We start from the raw sequence: 6623 nt of genomic DNA on the forward strand, positions 1-6623 counted from the left end.
AAAAAAAAAAGATTTTATTTATTTGTCAGAGAGAGCACAAGCAGGGAAAGCGGCAGGCAGAGGGAGAAGCAGGTCCCCCGCTGAGCAGGGAGCCCGATGCCCAACTCAATCCCAGGACTCTGGGATCCTGACCTGGGCGGAAGGCAGACACTTAATGACTGAGCCACCCAGGTGTCCCTTTCTGGACCTTTTTTGAATGGGCGTGATTATCCTGTTTTACAGAAGAGAACGTTTAACACGGAGGTTAGATTTTTCTACAAATATTTATCAAGTGCCTGTCTGTGGCAGGTGTGGGGCTGGCGGCAGAGAGCAGCACGGGCTCCTCTCCCCCTCCCCCTGCAGGGGCCTCACAGTCCTGCCCCAAGTGCTTGCGCATCTGAGTTCTATTTTGGCTTCAAAAGACCAGTATGAAGAAGAATCTACTGGGGTTGTTCTCCCCCTTGCCCTGGGGAATCCACTGAGGCCCAGCTAGGGGAAGCCGGAACACGATGGCTTCTGGTAGGTCAGTGAGTAAAACTCTGGCTCTGGGGCTGGGGAAGGCACCAGGCTGGATTTGTCCACAGGCGGCCGGGGTGGTCCTTGCATGCCCCAGAGGTCATGGGATAGCAGCGACTCCTGTTGTCATCAACCCCTTGGAGTCAGGAGGCTGGATGGAATGACCTCTGAATTTTGATCACGGGGGCTCTCTTGTGGAATTTTGGTTCAGGGAGGTCACAAAGTTTCCAAAACCTGGATAGCGTCCCCTCTGTGTGACCTTGGGCAGCCACTCCCCACTCTGTGCCTTCCTTGGTTTCCTCGTGTGTGAAATGAGGTTGGATGAGTCAGCCACTAAGGTCCCTTCCAGTTCTGTCGCTGTCGGACTCTGAGTCTGCCTGGGTGGGTCCCTGATTCCAGAGGGTGCTGGCCCAATGGGCGTTTGGGGGCCAGGACAACAGTAATCTAAGTGCCAAGAGGAACAAGGAAGTAAGGGAATGTTTCAAATTCAGTTTCAATTTGGGCTGCCATGGGAACTGCAGAGGGAAGTCACAGACTGCCCCAGGTCTTGTCCCCAGAGCAGTAAGGAGGTGGCAGTGAGCTCAGGCCCCTGAGCCAGGTGGAGGAAATAGAATTGGCTGCCACGGGATCCTGGCCCAGGTGGGTAAGAGGATCCCCTAGATGAGGGGTCTGTCCAGTCTCCACAGGCCTACAGGGAACCTCGTCTCTTCTCATGACAGGATGGGCCAGGGCAGTGGCTAAGGAAAGTGACATCCACTGGGAAGGGGGGACAGGGGAGGCTTTGAGTCTCAGTTTCTACAGCTTTTTGCCACCACCCAGAACCCCAGCCAGGCTTTCACCTTCCGCTGGCCCCTTCTCCCCAGATGTGAGCGCTTGGAGCATTTGCCTCTGCCGGGAGGGCCTCCACGCTCTGTCCACCCTTGCAGAACTCCCCCCATGGCCCCTGCAGGCCCAAACCATCTCTCGGCCTCCCAGGCTAGAGCAGACATCTCCTCCTGGCCAGTTATCCCGGCTTCAGCCAGAAACCACTGTGAAACCCGGTCTGCAGCAGCCTGGGTGCTCTGACCTCCCATTTCCCTGACCTCTCCTCCCTCCACTGCCCTCCAGTCCTGGGCATCTACCAAATTTCCTGTCAGTGCCTGATCTCACCTGTCCCTTACTCATCTCTCCTCTCCCTTGTCATACTTCCCCCCTTTTCTCACTACCTACCGCACACACTTTTTGCTAGGTGCCCCTTTGCTAAGAACACTGACCGATGATGTCCCCTTTGGCCCTCAGCAAGTTTAACACTTATGAAAGATCCACGTTTCCTAGAGCCCATAATTCTAGAGCTGGAAGGTGCTCAGTGGGGAGGTCGCAAGGAGCCTACTGGTCTAACTTCTCGGCCCATTACCAGGAGTGAGTGCCTGGCCTCTGGGGAAATGATTCCTGCTAACCAAATCCACGGAGGACTGCTGAGCTATAAACCAGAATGCCCATTTAGTAGCTGAAAACATAAGCTAGAACTCCTAGACTAGCGAAGCCCATGATGTCTCTTGATTTCTTCTCCCCTATTCCAGTCAACTAAACTCCAGTGGTTATTGTCCCTTTGCAAGGATTAGAACACTTGTGTCTGATGACAGGGTGTCTGACCCATCATTCACAACTTCTGGGTATGTGGAGATTCAAACTAGCTAGCCTGGGGAGCCTGGAACCAGAATTAGGGGAGAGGGGAGGGAGAAGCTCCTTCCCCCAAAGCAGAACACTGTCCAGTGAGCTGAGTCCTTTTCCAAAACAAGGATTCTTCAAGTCTTCAAGCCAATCAGGTTTGGAGAAGGCTGCTTCCTTCCTCCCCACCGCATCCCCACCCGGAAATTCACTACGTATGTTGGCCTAATCGAGGCTCTCAAATGAACATCATTTTACAAGAAATTTTCCAAATTTCTTTGGCTGCAGAACTGTTCCCCCCCCATACTCCCCGATACTCTTCCCTGGCTAATGCTGGGCTGTGGCTGCAACAGCTTCTGGAAAGTGGGGAGCTCAGCTCCCACATCCCCGGCCTCTCTCTTCCCATCAGGCTGCCCTGCCCATTTCAGCCTCCTGGGCCCCCTTTCTTGTTTCCTTGTTGACCAACCTCTTCAGGCAAATTCTTTCTTTATCCCTGTTATTTGCATTGTTTGGCACTAACAGGCCTTCTAAACCCTACTGTCAGCGTGGGAAGCTGTTTTTTGTGTTTAAGATGACTTCTATACCACCAACAGAGGAGGAAAGCACTATTTAGTAGAACAAGCTAAAATATTTCAAGACAAAACCATAAACCGTGGGTGCACTGAGCTCATGAAGGAGTAGATGTTCTTGAGGGATTTAGAAATGCAGATGTAGTCCAGGACTGGACTGGGGATGAGTTTGGGGATGAGTTTGGGGATGAGGTCTAAGGAGACCAAGATTGCTCTGACCTACATAATGAGCAGAACCTGGAGAATCAGAGGAGATCTAGGAGGGACAGGGAGGGGAAGTCTTGGAAAAGGAGAGGAATCCTGATTGAACCCATAAAAACAGAGACTATCCAGTTAAATTTGAATTTCACATAAACAACAAATAACTTCTTTTTTTTTTTAAGATTTTATGTATTTATTTGACAGATAGAGATCACAAGTAGGCAGAAAGGCAGGCAGAGAGAGAGGAGGAAGCAGGCTCCCTGCTGAGCAGAGAGCCCGATGTGGGGCTTGATCCCAGGAACCTGAGATCATGACCTGAGCCAAAGGCAGAGGCTTTAACCCACTGAGCCACCCAGGTGCCCAACAACAAATAACTTCTTAGTATATCTCATGCAATGTTTGGGACATACTTATACAAGACTATTTGTTGTTTATAAGGAATTCAAATCCGGGGACAGGCAGCTCTCAGTACAGTGTGGCCAATGAGCGATAGACCACAGTCAGGGTTCTGGGGCAGGTGGGCACCTCATGGGGGTGGGGGACCAGTCTTGGGGATCAAGGAGAGAAAGGCTTTGTCTCAAATGTGGGTTGACGGAGAGAAGGAGAGAAAAGCACAACTGCTTTGTGTAAGGAAGGGGCCCAAGAAGCCATGAGACAGGAAACTGGAGTGGTGGGGGAGGGGTGAAGTGGGGAAGGTGGGAGGGTTGGGGGGTGATCTGGCATAAGAGCATCACTTCTACCCCCACCACTAAAAGGCTCTCAGTGCCTTGGGGGGGCAGCACTGGACTTGACAAAGGGGGTGGGATGGGGCTTGATCCAACTTTTCTCTCCCCTCCAAGGACAGGATGACTGGTTGATCTTTGGGTCACGTGTATTTATATATGTGTGTGTGTGTCTGATCTTTTCTATTACATGTTAGTTTTATTATTCCAACTCTCAAAAGCCCCGTGATACCTTATTGTTATCCTTAAAAGGGGCCTCAGAGACCAATTATTTCAGGGCCTCGTGGCAGACATGAAAAGCCAAGCCCCAGAGGCGTGAAGTGGATTGTTCAAAGTCACACAGCTGAGCCAGAGCTCAAACCCCCAGCACATTCTACAGCAATTTCTGCTATTCCAGCCTCTCTCTCTCCATAATCATGAGAGAAAACTCTGTGCCTCTGTTTCCTCATCTATAAAATGCTGACAGTATTATGTATCGGGATCATCGTGAGGATTAACTAAAGTGATCTGTGCTTAGAGGTGTCTACCCTGGCCACATGCTCAGTGAGGGCTGAATGCTTTTCTTGTCATCTGTTCACACCTGTGTTGTTTCAAGTCCTCTAAAAAGGGCTGCCATGACAGGATTAGACACACAAAAGCTTTAATGGAAGGAGTACTTCTTTTTTTTTTTTTTTACATAATGTCTTTTTTTTTTTTACATCATGTCTTTTTTTTTTTAAGATTTTATTTATTTATTTATTTGACAGGCAGAGATCACAAGTAGGCAGAGAGGCAGGCAGAGAGAGGGGGCGGGGAAGCAGGCTCCCCGCTGAGCAGAGAATCCAATGCGGGACTCGATCCCAGGACCCCGAGATCATGACCTGAGCCGAAGGCAGCGGCTTAACCCACTGAGCCACCCAGGTGCCCTGGAAGGAGTACTTCTGACAGGAAAACGGGAGTTATCTACCGCTGAACAACAAAGTACTCCATAACTTAGTGGCTTAAAGTAACATTTAATACTTCCCACAGTTTCTGAGGGTCAGGAATCTGGAGAGGCCAAGTGAGATGGGTCTGGCTCAGAGCCTCCGAGGAGGCTGTGGCTGGGCTGTCAGCAGTGGGGTCTACAGTCAGCGGCTCATGTGGCCTTTGGCTGGGGGCCTCCGGTCCTCATCTTGTTGGCTGGAGCTGCTCAACAATGTGGCAGCTGGCTTCTGAGGCAGAAAGGGAGACAGACAGAGAGAGAGAGAGAAGGCAACCAGGACAGAAGCTGCAGTATCTTTTATAACTTTATCTCAGGAATGATATACTATCATTTGTGCCATGTGCTGCTGGTTACACAGACCAATCCTGGTACAATGTGGAAGGGGACTATATATGAGCACAAATACCAGGAGGCAGGAGCCATCTTGGAGACTGGCCACCACAGGGAGGGCACCAGAAAAAGTGAGAAGAACCTTCAGATCATGATGCAGGTCTGACCCCTGTGAGAGAAAGAAGGAAGGAAGGATGGCCAAGTAGGAAGTGTCCTAGACAGGAGCCCCGTCTAAGAAGGTTTCTGTCAGGTGCTTAAGATGTCCTTATGGGAGAGTCATCCATTGGGGAAGTCCCACATTTTGCTGGAATGTGCCTTCAGTATACGCTCACTGTGCTCAGACTCTGGCTGAGAGCAGCACGGGGACACGTTGTTTGAGTGAAGGTGGTGGAGAGGCAGGGGGACAGCACTGGGGTGTCCGTCCGTTACGTTCCCTGTAGCAGGACATCTGAGCAGTGCCTGTTCATGGCTGTCACAACACCAGAGTATTTTCTTCCTCCCTCTGACACAACTATTTAATCAAAGAGGCTGTTCTTCAAAAAATAGTATTGTGGTAGAGGGGACTATGGGCCCAGGGAGCTGTGAAGCTGAGGTCCAAGTCAGTCACAAGCAAGTGATTTTCTTTTCATTCAACAAATATTTTCTACATTTCAGCTCTGCCTAGGCCTGAGGACACACAGCCCAACCTGAGCCAGCCTGCCAGGGAGACTCGTAAGGACTTCCTGCAAGAGGTAATGCCTTAACTGGGTCTCTGAAGCCTGTAGAAATTAACCAGACAAAGAGAAGAAAGTGCTCTCAAACAGCAGGAGAAGCGTATGCAAACAACCCGAAGTCTCCTCTCTGCCCACCCTGGAGTGGGAGAGAACTGGGGGTCCAGGGGGCCCTGGGCCAGGAATGGGGGAATTAATCACCAGCAGTTAGTCAGCTAAAGTTCTAGGCAAGTTCCTGGGCCTAACCCTGGCTCCCTGCCTTGTAGGGTTCCCACTGAGAGAATAATCGAGAGACAGACCCTGGCTAATCAGTCAGTCCTCAGATGTGAGCAGATACGGAAGAAGGTAGGACTGGACTAGGTGGAGGAGGAACCTGGAGGTGGAAAGAAAGGTGACTGGTACAGGGAGGGCCAGACCGCAACTCTTCCCTCCCTTCCAGGAGCTTCTACCTGCTCATCTTCCTGAGGGAGCTGGCATGCAGAACCAATGCACTGAAGAGGATTGCAGGACTGGCGCAGGGCAGGGTTAGGAAGGGAGGAGGCACACCTGTGCTCATAACCGAAACAGTGTGTCCAAGACACCTGCTGTCCTCTCAATGCCCCCACCCCTCTCCTCCTCCCTTCCTCCATCTCCGCCTTCCTTCCTTTATTCCTTTAAAAAAATTTTCAATATACAAGTGTTATAGAGAACCTGATGTTAGAGAGTGAAAAATCAAATATCCATAAATAACCCTACTAATTATTTTTGCTCCCAGTCTTCTCATCCACACATATATTTTAACACGGCTGGAGTAACACGAGATATAATTTTGTACTCAGTTGTTTCATTTAATTAAGCATCTTCAATATCACATGTCTTTATCATTTTATTGAATTTGATTAAGTAGTTCTACTGTAATTTAGTTAACTATTCCCTTATTATTGAATATTAAACATTTAAGTAATTTGTTTATTGGTTGGTTTGTTTGTTTAGCTATTATACATAGTGC

Source organism: Enhydra lutris, unplaced genomic scaffold, assembly GCF_002288905.1.
Source record: "Enhydra lutris kenyoni isolate GAN:26980312 unplaced genomic scaffold, ASM228890v2 scaffoldscaffold39, whole genome shotgun sequence".
In the NCBI taxonomy this organism is placed as follows: domain Eukaryota; kingdom Metazoa; phylum Chordata; class Mammalia; order Carnivora; family Mustelidae; genus Enhydra; species Enhydra lutris.